Below are 17,015 nucleotides of genomic sequence, written 5' to 3' on the forward strand. Positions count from 1 at the left end.
GGGGGGGGGGGGGGGGGCAGTCCCAGGCAAGGTTACAAGTAAAGAAAACACTTCTTAAATGCTCATATAAAGTTCAAAACTTGCTGAAAACACAACAAGGAAACAGTCAATTTATCACAGGAGCTATTTCTGCAACAGGACACCCCTGAACTTCCCGAGGGCCTGCCTCTGTAGTAAAACTACTCCTGTGGGTTTCCCCTCCAACTCCCCCATGAGGCTTCACCTCTTCTAATGGCAGGTAATGCGAGGAAAGGTCAGTTTGAATTTGTCTTTTGTTTTTGCTTGAACATCTGTTTGTTTCTCTCTGAACCGATACACTGTTGTCCACATACATCCTGACCTACATACTCATCTTCGCCACAGTTGAAACTGTTTCCAAATTGAAAACCCTTGGCATCGCAAGAGGAAAAGCGAGGAACTCCTACTCATTCAGATTCAAGTGTTTTAATAAAACATCACTCCTATTCTGGTATTCTGACTGTTTCTCCCTGATTTTACAAGAACTAAAATAAGCTTAATGAACAACTGAAATACCGTCACTGCACGGCCCTCTGCAGAAAGCAGCAGAATGACTTCTCAAGCCCCAGATGCGATACATCCAGCCAGAGCCCTGAGGAAACAGAGAGCTGCGTCTTTTCAGAAAGAATTTGATCTGCTATTAAAGGGCTTACAGACAGTCGTACACCAGATCATTTTTTGGAAAAGTTTCTGCTAACTTCAACAACGTTAAAATCAAACCCACAATCGCTTAAGATGAACCTCATTCAAAAAGACAACTTCACTTCTTCACAACTGGCAAGCCCACAACACTCAAAAGCAGATCTTAGAGGATTTACATTCTGTATTAAAGTTATGCTGATCTTGCACTAATGCAGAGATGCTCCCTTTAATCACAAGTCTTCAGTCTCATCCATCCAACCTGGGTAAGTTTTAAGAAACAGTATCTCCAAAAGCCCAGTAGCAGAAGTAAAAACGTGCGTGCTAGGAGTACAACATGGTGGCAGGCAAATAGCCCACGTACACGTGTGTGTAAACAGTCAATGGGAACCATGAAAGAGAGCAATCTGTTATAGCTCATATCACCATCCTGCGTGGGACTGTCACAGCCTTTTAAATGCTTTTATCCCCGTCCAGCAGCTACATGTTATCATCCCTGCTGTACAGAAATGTCCACTGAAGCGTAGTTTCTTATCTTGGCAACAAAGATAACTTGGGCAACGGAATAAACCGGGTAGAAAATTAAGGCCTTGTTTATCTGAAGTGCAGGGGCCGTTCTCCCAGTCCACATCACCTTACACACAGCTTGGTAATTAAAATATGTTTCTGTCTGTCTCCTCTGGCGTATTCTTAACATGCCACTGAACAAAGCACAACGGCGTAAAGACTAATGGATCGAAATTACCTGTTAAGCGTGTCACCTAACTGACAGAGCAAAAGCACCCCGCTCACTCATTTCCGTGAGAACAAAGTCGGGTTCGTGGTCTGGGAGCTGCAGGAGGAGCAACACCTCGTTGTGGTATGTACTGCTCAGCTGCTTTGTATTCATTTGGCCCGAAGCTTTTGAAATTCATTTCCATTATGACAATAAACAACACTTAGATGACACAGATTGTTTATTTGCAGTGTAATTGTTTTTAAACAGTTGCACTGTCATTTCTGCTAACTGTAAAGGACTTGGCAGTTGCCTCACTGGTACTGTACAAACCAACCTTACCCATGATCTCTCACCAATCCCCATATATTTCCCCCCTCTCTTCATTGATAGAGGTTAATATCTTAAACTCGAAAGATCTGCTCTTCTCTCTGGGCAAGGCACTTCTCTTGCATTGCAAAGGACTCTACTGCAGAGTCCCTTTTTGCATTATGGCTTCAGTTCTGTAGCAGAGAAACACATCTGGCCCTCATTAGAAGTAATAAGGCACTGCTGAATGTGTTTTCTCTAAAAAATGCATAAAATTTACACTAAATAATGAAATTGCCTTTTAAAAAGGAGACTCGGTCATTCAGTTATTTGGAAACCTGTCCAAAAACATAAAAACGCTTCCTGTAGCATTCTGGAGTCCTATTACATACTCCAGAATTTTTCCTAAACACCACCAAGCAACTGCACTGCAGGAAAGCCATGCTCCTAAGAAACCCACAATTAGCACCAGTCCCTTTCTTTTCTTTTTTAAAGTTTCAGCGTTTGGAAACTACTTTGGTAGGAACTTCTTCCTATCAAAAATAAAGAGTCAATAATATCAGACACAACCCTTAAGGCACAGTAAGAGTGAAAGCATCAGATCTACATGAGTAGATGTGCTACCAGAAAAGCTTAATAATCCCAACAATTTTAGTATCTGCTAGAACTAAAGATTAATGCTTTATATAATTCAATATTTTAGAATTTCAGCAATGGATTCTCACAGCTAAAGTTACGTAAAACACCAGTGCAAAGCAGTTAATCATAATAATCTTATTTCATGTTGTATGACTAGCAAAAGCTACAAATATATTGGTTGGTTGGTCCAAGGCCTTTCAGAGGTGGGCTGAGTTTTTTAAAATATTTGATTATGTTTGATTTTTTTTATATTTGGTCTTTGCTCTAAACCTATATTCAGGAAGAAAGAGAAGTTTTGTCTCCTATATCTTCATATTTGATGGCACTCTGAGATAGTTAATGACTGTAGAAGCCTCTAGTTAATTGCTGAGAGTAATGTCAAATCTCGAGGGCATCACAACCGTAAACCCACTCTAACCACACAAATACACTTGACTAGCAAACACAAAGTTTGCTAAGAAAAACACAGAAGTCACATATCATGTATCACAACCCGAGTTCACTACCTGCAGACACTGTAAGCATACAGAATAAAGATAACGCATTCTTACTGGTAACAAAATACTCATACAAAGCCCTGCCGAGCACTGGAAACAGCCAGCTGAGGCTGTTAAAGGATGCAGGAACAGTTACAGTTTGTCGAGAGCAACATCTAGACGTCTTCTCTTTAGTAGGGAATTTGAAACATGTTCAGGCAAAATGGGTTTTGCCATGTCTCATCTTGCCTAGCTTTTTAAGGCCTTCCAGATGTGCTGCTATACCTGTATATTAAGCAATCACCAGGTAAAAGGGAATTTTCTTTGTACTAGTGAGCAATGATTACACTATGGTGTTCAAAACTGCTTTTTCTATAGTTTGTCCCTCAGTATTAAAGGTCAAATGACAGCAAGAAGCCAAAAATAGCTGTTCCCCTTCCACAGAAAACAAACAGCTATTAAAGGTACCGAGTTGTCCACCCACACTTCAGGCAGTTTGAAAAGATTTAGAGTATTACTTTGTGCTGATCTTGTCAAACCTCTCCGGAGCTGTCAGGAAACAGGAGCCATCTGTTTGTCTCTGGGGCCAGACCTCGAGGAACAGCGAGCACCCCAAGCTCTGGGTAATGCTCGGGGGCCGGCGGGACTCAGCACCCTCCCTAAGAACCAGCAGGCAATCCTTCGCCCATTTCTGCCCTACGCTGGTTCATTTGGCTTTACAAGTTGCATTTCCTCCTAATCATTAGCAGAGTAAGCCTGCCTGTCCTCAATATACCCACCCCTTCCAGCTTCACATCTCTTGATTCATTTCACTCGCCTCTTCCTCTCGTGATCCTCCCCACACCCATCTCCCCCGGGGTGATGAGGCTTCACCCTCCACACGCTGCCCTCCTGTCCCGAGCAGAGCACGGCCAGAGTAAAACCCCACTGCACACACGGGCTAGGGAGGCTAAACTCACAACAACCAGCCAAACATGAGTGCTACCACAGATCCAACTACAAGCAGAGCTATAAGGCTAAAGATTTCTCTTAGAAGAGTTGTAAGCCAGCTGTGAAAATGAGCAAAAGTCAAGACAATAGCCTCCAATGCACTGTGCCTTCACTCCAATAGTAAAAAAAAACCAACACCAACAAACAAACCCAAGCAAAACAAACCAAGTCAAAACCCAAAATCCTGAAATGCTGTTCTGAAGGGTCAAAATCCGAACTTCCCAACAGAGCCAGATTTTAAAAACCCAGCATGTTTTGTTTGGAGTAGTTACTCAGGACTGAGAAAATGCTGTGGAAATCACTGCAAAGCAGGAAATGAACAGTTTCTGGTTCCATTTATTACCAACACTATAATGACACAAACAGGATTCTTGCTAGAAAATGAGAGTCACTTCACAGCAGAGCAGTCTGCAACTCAAGCACCCCTGTTCTATCTCAAGCTCTAGACTCGGTTTTCATATGACACAGGAAAGGTTTGATGAGAAATTTTATTTCCCAATGACTTCAAATGCTTAGAGTTTTTCTCCTCTATGCTTTTGCCTTTCCACATCCAGAACAAAGACAGCTCCCTTATTATTTCAGAGCACTGTTAGCTAGCAGCTCAGTAATTATAAAACACTGAGTTCCCCCGAATAAAACATATATACACCCTATAAGTAACTGTGTGATCTTCCTGTAACACTTTACCTCTCTCAATACACGGCTTTACTCCTTTCCCAGCTGCCAAAACTGACACAAGACCTCAGTTCACCAAGGAACAGCAAGAATTCAGCACATCCCACATCCACGGTACACAAAGGCTGAATAGCCATTGTCTGTTGAAAAAAATATTTCATTTTTAAATCCCTACCTACAATTTGGTTGGGTTTAAGTTCTTTCCAAAGCAAAAATTCCAACTCTCCAGAAATAATTCTGCTTTACAATTATCAGGGGAAAGGGCCAGCCTTAGTAGGAATGGTATGATGAAGAGGGACCACTTTGTCAGAGGCAAGGAAATTACTCCGACTTTACCTTCAGTTTACCGTCACCTTTAACAAGGTGCTTCTTGCTCAAATCAGCTATTCAGCACTCTGCTGGTTTATGGAGCAGAAAATAAAAAAAGTGTCTAGGGATGAAATATACCTCATACAAGTGAAATCGAGAAAGGAAACAGTAAGCCAGTAATAATCTAAGGTGTTACTATTAATCATCTGCACAGCAGCACTGTTTGAAATACTTCATTTAATGGGACTTTTCCTTTAAACAATGACAAAAATTTATTTCCAAGACTAACAAAGATGTTGCAGGCAAGATGATGGCTTGCCTTCCTCAGCTCAGGCAGGACTAATCCTACAGTGAAGTCTTTCAGCCTTATCCTTCAGGGGACATCTCAAACCACAGAAGCTTGCAAAATAAGGCCATTCCCGCAACCAGAATTAGGCTGTAAAGGACCCAAGAGTATTTCCCTCTCGCATCCTATTGCAAGGCCTGTCCTGAAATGGAAATCAGCAGTTCTTTATACACCTGCTCCATCCCTCCCCAGAGGGTGTGACGATCCAACAGGACAGATAAGGTCCCACAAAGCCTCGCACTTTGTAAAAGCAGCCTTCTTCCACCAACTCCTGAGGATGGCAAGGATGTACTCCCTGCCCAGCAGGGGCAGAGTACACATTTTAGCAAACTCACAGCACATACTGGAGGCCCAAATTTAACTTCCTGGTGTTTACAACTCTGCTCAGTTTTGGAGAACACATAAAAAAAAAGAATCTTTTTTCATCGCAGTTAATTCTTTGCCCCCTGTTCCAATCACCATCTATTTCTACCCTCATGAAACAGCCTCAGGTATTATTCTTTCTGCCTGTACAAGCGCAACACCAAAACATAAAGCAACACAGAAAACCCAGCTCTGACAAGAGTTGTGCCATATTATTCGACCTTTATAATTACTGAAATTGAAATCTAACAAAAGACAATATAGATGCAATCTTTTTAAAGTGCCAACACCATCCCCAAAAGCATGTCATGATAGGATACCTTTCCAGGGTACACAAAGATACTTTATTCGCTACAATTGCATCTGCAGTAGACAAGGTACTTTTCTGCCTTCTGTAGCTTGTTCACTTCTTCCCCTAGCACTTCAGTTTTAAAGAGGGAAGCATCACTCACAGTGTCAATGATTCTCCCTCCTACTAGTGCAGCTGATGTACACTACTTTTTTGTCCTTTAGGCAGGCGCAAACACTCTTTACACAAGATCCTTACATCCACCTCTAACTTTTCCAGCAAAAGACCTTCCTCTTGTGTTCCTCTCCACTAAAATAAAAAATAATAAAAGATAACTCTGCTGTCACTCCTCTATCCCTTCCTCTGACAGCCTTCTAAACATTCTCCATTTCACTTCAGCTTTCCATCTCTTATTTCACCTGTTTTTGCAAACCTCTCCCTTTGTGTCCCATTCCTTCCCCCCAGCACTTCTGAAAACTCTGCATTGCTAAAAACTTCACAACTGAGATATTTACACTGTCTGGCACTATTTACTGGCAGTAAATAATCTGTTTACTAACTTCTGGAACCATTTCCATTACATGATATCTACAATACTAAAGCTTCAAGTGAAGTTTCTGCAGAAAAGATTCTATAATCTGGAACTTTCTATTTACCACAAACACTCCCACTGAAGCAGTAATTATAATTCTCTCTTGATGTTTCACCAAGAAGAACTTGAGATGACAAGTACTCTCCTCAAGAGCTCAAAGAAATCACTCCGTAATTCAACATAACAGAAGTCATGCCAGAATATACGTGCGGGAAAAACATCCCACCACCCAACAAAAGTTTAAGTTAATGAGTTTAAAAACTAGGGGCCACTAATCATCTGAGTACAGAATCAGGCTCATTACATTTACCAAGTTTAAAGTATTGCCTAAAGTCAGGCATGGCACAATATGACATTCTGCAGTCTTTCCTATCAAACTCTCTTTATAACTCAATCCTGATTTCTGACACAGCCTGCTATTCCAGCAAAGCTTTGAAGTGTGCAGAAGGTGTTTTATACTAATGAAGGGTAAAATTAAAAAGAAAAGTCAAATCATTTGTCATTTATCCCTTTAAGAAATGGAGGGTTAAAACCCTCTATTTTCAGCCTAACACGATGAGAAAATGCACCTCTACACGCCAAAATCTTATAAGGGAGGGAGAAAAAACTGCCCACTGACTTCTCTTGGCAAGGTCCAGAGTCAGGAATGTCATTCAGGACTCCACTTAAGAAACAATCTCGACAGCAATGCCACCTTTATAAGCTACACAAAGGAGCCAATTCAAGGAGGGGGGGGGGAAATAATCTGAAAAAGATGCAGTTTAATTTACTGCTCCCCAAAGTTCCAGTCTATCACTCTTCCTGCTCTAAATATAATCAACTAAATCTGATTTAAATCATTCGTAAATAAATGTGGAAGCCCTTCCCCATCTGTGGCTTAATTGGTGACTCATTTCACAGCATTGCTAAAGGATTTGTGCTCTCTTCCCTTCTTCCTCCCGCTAAATTCATCACTACATTCTGCTGCTTTGCCATTAAGCTTTACCATGCAAGCACTGTCTCTCTCATCTGTTACCATAGCAGCCACAAGTAACAGAATGCAACGTTAACAAAAGATTACTTCCCCCCCCACTTTAATTTATTTATATGCAAGTAACCCACTGAGAGTTGACAATAGCAATGGCTTCACATTCACACTACAGGAAAGGGTTGGGTTGGGTTCTGTTGTTGGGGTTTTTTTTACCACACAAATGCTACCAAAAATAATTAAAAATCCTCTGGAGGGAAAAAAAAAAATCCTGAACTTCTTCAGATTAAGAAAATGCAGTAGCAGATCTGGATAGGATGCTGATTTGCAATTAAAGCTGGCTGGGGAAGCAAGAGACTTAACACATACACTGCTTGAGTATCGCTCTCCAGAAAGCTTTCCACGTTTTTCAACAGAACCATTAGAACCAGTGAGAGGCTGAACTGTGAAAAACGCCTAGTTCCAAGCATTTGCATTTAATAAAAAATAAAAAAACCTAAGAAAAAGGGAAAGCAAGCTAACAGCAGAAAGCCTTGTGAAAAATAAAGCTTTTCAAAACCTGGTTCTGATACGCTGGTATCAACGATACCCAAGCTGACCTTGGCTGTTAAATCGTTGAATTCCTGTAAGAACTAGTGGTGTAAAATAAACTTGCTTACCGACTCTGAGAGACAAACAGTTGAAATAAGTGACATCGTGGGTTAGGTGCCTCTGGTCTTGTGAGCGCACAGCAAGGCGGCCCCGCAGCGCCCAGCCGTGCCTCACCCAAGCCCGGCCAGCAAGACCGACCCAGCGACAGTGACCAGCTCCGGCCAAGAGACCGGACCCTAAGGAGGTCTCAGTGGTGTTGAGGCAGGTCTGAGGTCAAGCGGGGAAGTCAAGGTCAAGGTCAGGTCCAGTGAACAGCATCCAGGACCGTAGCAACTGGAGAGGGCTGAGGCCAAGCCAGGAGGGTTCCTGGGGGTCAAGCTCCGGTTCAAGGGGCTCTGGGGATGGCCATGGCCATGACTGTGGCCAAGCAGAAGCTCAACACTCCTCTGGTACAGCCCAGGCAGAGACAGAGAGGGCTCAACTGCCTGGGCTCACTGGGGTGGGTGGAGGCCTCAGGTGAGGCTTATTAGTGCCCTCAGGGCCCCCAATAGGTTTTTGAACAGGTGTATCATCTCCTGAGGCTAAAAAAAAAATAAATTAAAATGCTGTTTTCATCCCTGCCATCTCATTAATCTTAAACTGACTTGGCCCTGTAGCACCACATAAAAAGCAAATTTGACCCCTCTCACAGTAATTTTCAAAGGTGTATATATATATATTTTAACTTCAGTAAATTCAGCTAGAAAACAGTTCTCTTCATTTTGCCACATCCGTGCTGAGCTAAATACAGAATTTGGAACACAGAGTTCTGGTCAACATATGTTCCAGGTAGCTTCCAATTCATTGCCTCCCAGGTGTAAAAGACATGGTATCTCACAAACAGCTCCAAAGCATCTGCCGTATTTTCCAAAGCTTGAAATTTAATGCCTAAACAAGGAATCCTAGTACTTTGAAGGCATAATGGCCACTCAAGATGAAACATCTACTCAGTAGAAAGATCTTACGCTGCCTTTAATTTAAGCATTTTTAGAACTCGATATATTAAACCATTTATAAATTCATCAACATCATCAAAATCAGAGCAGAATATTTAACAATGCTTTATGTAAATGTATTCATAGTGATTCTACATAGATTACTGCACACATATAAGCACATACATACAGTCCAATGCTATCGTGACACAATTTTTCCAAAACGACAAAGGATTAAATCCTCAAATGGCTTTAGCTCCACTAAAAATCCATAAAGATGCAACAGTTTAAGCTGACTGGCCTGTGAAATTCACTGGTTTGATCATCTTTATAGACTGGGAGGTCTGAAGTGTGACCTTCAGACACGCGTAGTTTATATGAAATAACAACCTAGCTATGCTTTCCGGACAGATACCTCATCAGAGGGACACACGGTGCCTCCAGTGCAGTGTCTGGGAGGTACTAATTCACAACACTATCATTTGAAAGCATCTGTTTCTTCAGGGTGTCCTTTCTGCTCTGCAGTTATTCAATGTAAATGGAGGAAAATGAGACAGCACCACGCTCAGTTAAATTCCGTGTCATCCCCCCAACCCTACTCCTACCTTTAATCACACTCCATCCCATTCTTACTATGCTGCCCTTTAGTGGGAAGATGCAACTTAATCGCTGGGAAGCAATAAAGGGAGAAAACTGAAGCTAACCATTCAATTACAGAAGAAAAGAGTCAATCTGGATCCTAGATAAGAATCATGCTCAAGTAATAGCTCTATCTTTGGGAAACGTGCCAGCGAGCTTGCAGCCTGACTCTAGAGTGTTCCTCCCGCCAACACGGAGTTGCAGCTACCAGAAAGCTGGGAACAAACTGCATCAATGTGGTGAATACATAATACTTCACGAAACACGGTACAATAAATGCTAATTATTCTCAATACAAGCCACATATCTCCTGTTGCATAACTACACTGCTTCCCAAAGCCACAGTAAGAACAGAAAGGTAAGGAAATACAAGGAAACTTAATTTGAATTAAAAGCAGCAAAACATCAAGTAGTCCAGGGACGCTGCATGACACTGCCAACATATTTTTACCAATGTACCTCGTATTGGTTATCAAAAAGAGGGGTAACTTCAATTTACGGTTAAGAATGGCATCTTCACCCCTACAAGTTATATGCAGGCCTCAAAGCTATATGTGAAAGTCATTTTGAAATGTTCAGTTTTCAGAAGCTAGGCATTCTATTTCTACCTAAAGATCTTTCAAGTATTTTACAGACTTTACACAAGTGAACCTAACAATTCCTTTCCTGGCTTGGGCTTTTTTTTATTGCCAGTCTCCCATTACCCCATCCATGTTACAGATGAAGATGTCAACTCAAGGAAGAGCTGCCCAAAATCATAAAGCAATTCAACAGTAAGTTCAGGACTATAACCAATACCTGCCTTCCAGTTCTGAGTTTCCATCAGTATCTGGTTTTGAGAGTAACTCTTGTTGGTATATTTTTGCAGATTATGTTCTGAGGCACAAAGCACTGTCATTTGTTTCTGTGTTTAAAAACAGATGGTCTTAGTGAATGGAATACACATCTTGCGTACAAAAAATGCACTGGGCTGTTATTTTTCATTACTATTTACTAAAGTTTAACAGCATGTTCAGGACTGTACCATCTATGAAACAGTGATTCTCTGTCAAAGAGCTTAGAATTTAAATAAAAGGGGGAAGACAAGTCACACTGGTTACAAACCTTTCTACCCTGATCTCCATCCCGAATTGCTGATTATTCTACTTATTCTATTCATCTTTCCAGACATCACATACAAGGCAGTTACTTTTAGGCATCTGATTTAAGGGAGGGCAATGGATTGAGACTTCACTAGGGAGAAGCTTTACATTTCCAGTTCCTCCTCCAGCACTAAAGTCATAACTGCAAAGTTTTATATATTTTGTGCATGTACTTTTGCAAAAGAACATGATAAGACATAGATGAAAAGTCAGAATCTCAAACACTAGGAAAGAAACAAATTAAAAACAAATAGGACAAAAAGACTTTGGGGGAAAAAAAAAAAGATAGATACAAGTACCTTCTGCAGCTTAATCAACACAGATTTTGTTGTTGTTCTTAAATCATTCTAAAATTTGAAGCTGCATCACCCTATGAAGCAGCATTCAAATAACTTAAATCTGTCTTAAAATTAAGTAGTTTTTCCTTGAGCTTCTTATATAGGTATAAAAGACTAGTATTTAAACCAAAGAACAAGGAGCTGAGAAAGAGACCATCAACTATTTTATGCTAGGAAATAATTCTCTAACCTTTGTTGACAAAATTTCAGTGAAACAGGTCTATGTAATGTTCAGAACTTGACTTCAGTTAAATATCTGTGTTTTAGCTAAAAGTCAATGCCAAGATAAATTAACACTGCTGGACAGCATTTGGCAGACAATGCCTCAAAACAAGGATGACGCTGCAAAGTTGAGTTCTAAATATCAATCTGGGAATAAAGACAGGACTGATTTGCCAGTCCAGAAATTTATTTTTCAGGAGGGAAATTCCTATCCTTTGTTTACACTTTCCTTTGGAACAGCCTGCAGTTACTATTCTCCCCAGTATTTGATTCTAGGTATCAAATATACAACACAAGAGTTAAAAATACCACCCCCCCAAAGAAAATTGGTTTTATTATTTCCTGTTGCCTATCTTCTAGCTAACTGACTTCTTTAACTGCTCAGTTAGATAAAGCCTTTGAAAGGCCAAATAAATTTAGGATAATTAGTTTGCCAGTAACGACAATGCTTTTGTATTACAAAATCATAAAAGATGAGCTGCTCAGATTTTTATATTTGAACTAAAGCAGAGAAACATTTTATTTCTGAGCCTCCAGGCCCCATTTACCAAGATACACTCGCTTTTACAAGAGATGAGAGCCTGTATACTTCAATACATGACCAATTCAATCCAAGGCAGAGAAGGGCTTTCACATACACATGTGTGCACACACATTCATAAAAAAAAAAAAAAAAAAAAAAAAAAGGTAGATAAGTCCAATGTGTGAAAACTCATTTCTAGTGAGCACTGGAGATCAATGAGGGAAAAGGAATTTCATGCAATAAACAAAAATGATTGCAAGTCCCAGAATAAATAAATATTTGCAGCTGGAATAAGCATGTGATCAAACTCAAAATCCCCTCTCTGCCCAAGAGGCAGGGTTTATTTTGATGTCACCAACAGCAGCTGGAGGAAAGCCAGGAGGGAAAGGAAGTGTACAGATTTTGTTTTTCCAAGCAATAATTTGAAATTATTTTCTGTTAGCTCTGTGCACCCAATGCTTCTCTATGGTCTTTGAAACGAAGTTTTCCTAAAACTTTCAGTGGAAGCAGAAATAAATGCTACATTTTATAAAAATATTGAGAATTCTCTCCTCAATCTGTATTCTTATAGTTTTTTCTGTAATTGAGGCCATCAGTTTGCACTGGCATATAGTAAACTGCCACTGCTGTTTTGTCCAACATCCCCACTGCAACATTCATGGAACATGGACCACAGTTACAATGTGCTAAACGGAAACAGGTCTCCAAAGCTTTTCATTTTAAAAAGTTCATATTTCTGAAGTATTTGCTTCAGGGCATAAATTATTCCACCTTACCAGAAGCATTTTAATGGTTTATTCAGTGTGAATATAGGCTGAAAAATTCTGAATCACCAAAAACACCGGAATAAAATGGACTATTAAAAGCTACTTCCAATACACACACATTTGACTATTTTAATGATATAGTAGCTTCAATGAAACCTAAAGACACACCAACCTTCAGGATCTAGCATTAAGAAGAGCAAGTACAATATTCTGGCTCTTCTATCCACTTCCATTTGCGCTTGCCAAATGCATGGGGCCAATTCAAAACAGCAATACACATAATGTAGGGCTGTTCTCAAAGGAATTCAAAGAGACAAGTATGCTCTTTTGCAATTCAATAAACCACTTTTTCTCACGCTCAAGTGGTGACCTCCTCTTAAATACACAAGTCCTGGAAGAGAAGGTGCAGCCAAAATCCAGGGTTTGTCAGATAAAATAATCTACATTTAAAGAGGCATGGCCAGACAATGCAAGCTTCAAAACTTTGTTCATATAAAAGAAAAAACAAGGAAAAAAAGAAAAAGGAACTAGTGCTGTGGCCTAAACTTTGGTGCAATTGAAGAATAAGGACAGACCAGTATCTGAAGCTCAGTCAACAAACTCCAACAGATTTTCAGCTTTGGTGCCACTGAAGAACAAGGACAGACCAATGTCTGAGGCTCAGTCAACAGAAACTCTAACAGATTTTTCAGCATCTATTAATGAATACACTCACATGCATAATGCTGCACAGCAACATACCAGGGGAGTGACCATACATACTCCCAGCTGTCCACCAGATGCATTCTTGAATGGCTGGAATAGAGTCTCAGAGAAAAAGTATCTCCCCAGATCTAACACTGATTACTCATGTTCTTATGGAAGATCATCCTGCCTATCTGTAAAATGGGACTAACTGTATTTGTCACTTATGCAAAGACCTTCCCAGGCCAGGTCTGAGCAGCATAATACAAGATTCAAATGCTGCCTGCTACAGGGGTCATAACATGAAACAGCACAGATCACAATTTTGTTGTGGAGGAAAGAACGAGCTCTGACCTGGTTAGAAAGGGAAAAGTCTGCAGAAGAGAGAATAAAGCCCAATATGGGTGGTACGAGGGAATAACCTTGAGCACCTGCCTGCTACTTCAAAAGATGGGAGAAGAAAGTCATCTTCCGTTTCCGGGCAAAGAGCAAGGACCACAGAAAGTGGCAAAAAGTCAGCATAGCAGAGTCACTCAAACATGGAATGTTTCTAACCTAAACTGTCTCCTACCTTAGCACACTATGCATGGATGTTCTTCTGAGAGAGGTCTTGCCTGCTCAGATTGTTTCCCAAACAATTTCCTTTTTCTTTGTATATTTTTCTTCGTAAAATCATTCCTAGGTAGTTCAACTACAGATATATGGGGAAGAACTACCAGCTTTCTTTTTTAGAAGAAAAATAAAACTAAATCTTAAAAAGTCTAACAAAAGGGAGTATCCGAGCTGCAAAACAAGCATGGAGAAAGTACCCTTTTACTCCTAGAAATACAGCATAAGGGGTTAGAATTCACAAAATCTCATAGTGTTCTCTTTTACATCTCACTTCAGCTCAGCATATGCTTTAAATTAAATACATTTCGTTCCCTTGACATCAGCAGGGCCGCTTGAGTTGAAGGTTCAGCAACCGTTGGAACACTGTCCTAAATCAAGTGCATCTGCAACTTCAATAAACAGTGTTTATGAAGCAAATCGTTGCTGAAATGTTTGGTTTTCTGCACCTCTAGAAGTGAGAAGGCTTCTAAATATAACTGTAGGAAAACTTACTACACTTCAGAGCATTCCCTTTCCCATGTAGTCACCGTAGCTCGGCAGAACCCAGCCTCACCTCTGGCAGCCACAAGCCTCTGAGCCTGTAAGCACATGCTGTGGCTGACTACCTGCTCTTCCATTGCAGATAAACCACGCAGAGGATTTTTTAAAACGTATTTTAAAAAGACAATGCTCAAATAATTTGACTTTTACAGCAAACTGGTTTATCAGCAAAGAAAACTGAGCAAACAATAAAAAAACCCTATTTAAACAATGTCCCCTCTAAAGTCCTGTTGGACTGGAATGCAAGATTTCAATGACAGGGATTACATTTTTTTCCTGAAGTGCTGTTAAATATGTTGTTCCTCCCCAGAGTGAACTACAAACTATGTGAAAGAGCTCAGTTAAAGGATTCGCAATGATCATTAATGAAGGCTGAAGGAAGAAATAACTAACCTGTCACAAAATACAAGTGAATCACAAAGAGTTTTACAATAAGCATACATGTTGGTTTCAAGAGGCTAAATACTGCTCAAACACCCTCACAGTCACAAAATGATTCATTCAGACAGTGCATTTAAAAAAAATAATCTTCATCAATTCAGGGTCATCATCTCAAATAATAGTCTACAACATGTAGCAGAGTTCTCCTGTTACAGATATTTACTTACACAGGAGCCATAAAAACGATCTATTCAGGGACTAAAACAGTCCACTATTGACAACTGCCTGATGCTTCTTTTTTTTTTTTTTTTTTTTTAAACAGCAGAAAAGATCTTTAGGGCACTACAACTACAAATGAAGGCACTGTGTATCTAAGACCACAGGTTAGCTGGTAGTTCCTTGAAGCTTTCAAGAGAGCAAAAGGGAAAAAAACAACCAAAGTACCACATTAACATCAGAGGCATAGAAAATTAATTCATTTGTTTTTAAAACTACCTTGAGCCAGAGATTTTTTTTCCACCATATCATTTCAAGTCCTGTCATGTTCATTACATTAAGTCCTACAAACCTCACATCACGAGCCATAAAATGAATGCTTTTTTCTCAAAGGAAAAAATAAATTTAAAAGCAGTGTGCAAGAGTGGTTCTTTACCAGTTCTAAAAAGTAACACAATCAACTATCATCAACATCATTTTTCACCTATGAAAAATGAAAATTGCTTTTGAAGAATGATCTCCAAAAGGTAGATAACTATAAACTCCCCTGGGGGGAAATAAATAAAGAACGAACAATATTTGCAGTGTCTCGGTTAGCATACCAAAGATTTTAGCTGTTTGCAAATCTCCACTTATACTGGGAGTGTTTTTCTCCAAGACTACAGGGATTGGAATTCCCTCTAAAACTTTTCCCGTGTTGGCTCTTTTCTCCAAATTGGCACTTGGGCAACCTCGTAACCACTACCCCGTTGCCGACTTCAACACTGGATCTACAAGATGCCTGCTTCTTCCTAAATGCTGAACTATTTCAAATCTATTTTAAGTCAGCAGGAACACAACTGTCACCACTGCAGGAAAATACACCCAGAAATTAAAGGTAATCCTCGCTAAAGTTTATACTAAGGCTCTGGAATTACTGCTGGAGAGGAGGAGTTTGTTACATGACAACAGAGCTGAGTATGAGCTACGCCAGAGCACAATCACAATTGTGTACTGTTATCAAACCCCTTGGAGGAAAGAGTTAAAAATTCTCTCTGCTGGTAAAAAAGCTGCATGTCAAATACTCAATATATCTGTCAAAAACAAAAATGCAAAAGGTAGTCTCATAATCATAAATTGCTTTTAAATTGTACTTGCACAGGCTGTATCGGTGCGATTAGATTAAGTAATGAATTGAAATGGACTTTTTAAAAAAAAAAAAAAAAACACACAATAAAAACCACACACAACAACTAATCATCTACTACAGATTTTAAAAATAAGAGTAAGTCTACCCAGAGGAAAAAAAGAAAAACCAAAACAGTTTCCACAGATGCAGAAAAAAAAAATGAAACAGATGGTAACTCTTACAGAAGATTATATTCATGCTGAACAAACATAAATATGTTTTTGGTCAATAACATTTCAACTGTCAGAAACAGCATGGACAAAAATGGCTTACTCAAAGATTCAACCCTCTCCCCTATCCCTAAAATTATGTCATCCAGCAATATTGTTAACAAAATTAAGATTACTGATACCCTCTATCGCCAAATCCCATTTAAAGTTAAACACCGCTCAACTTGGTAGGTGACCGCCCAGCAACAGAAATTCTTTAACACATTTTGTACTTAAAATACTGGATTCTGAACTTAAAATACTGGATTCTATACCACACAGATGTCATGCTACAGACTAGGCTTCATGTGTGCGAGGGAACGTACAGGACTGCTGCACCCAAAGCATACACTCCCATTTCAATCACCGATAAAAACACACCGGCCAGTTCTTCACAGGACTGCAGCAACAAGACTACTCTCAACGGCAGTTTAACGAGAAGAGCTTCAGAGTTTTCCACAAAAAAAGAAAAAAGAAAAAAAACCCCACATAACCAACATTAAAAAAAAACCAAACACAGAACCCAAAGAGTTGCTTCCATTTGACAATCAAATAAAAGCAACTGCCAAATTTAAAAAAAAAAAACAAAACACAACCCAATGCACAAAGTGCAGCAACCCACAACTGCTCTAATTCACCAACTATGTTGAGAAAGCCACCAACTGGTGACATGAACACCAAT

Source organism: Athene cunicularia (genome assembly GCF_003259725.1).
Source record: "Athene cunicularia isolate RWA chromosome 24 unlocalized genomic scaffold, athCun1 chr24_part1, whole genome shotgun sequence".
In the NCBI taxonomy this organism is placed as follows: Eukaryota; Metazoa; Chordata; class Aves; order Strigiformes; family Strigidae; genus Athene; species Athene cunicularia.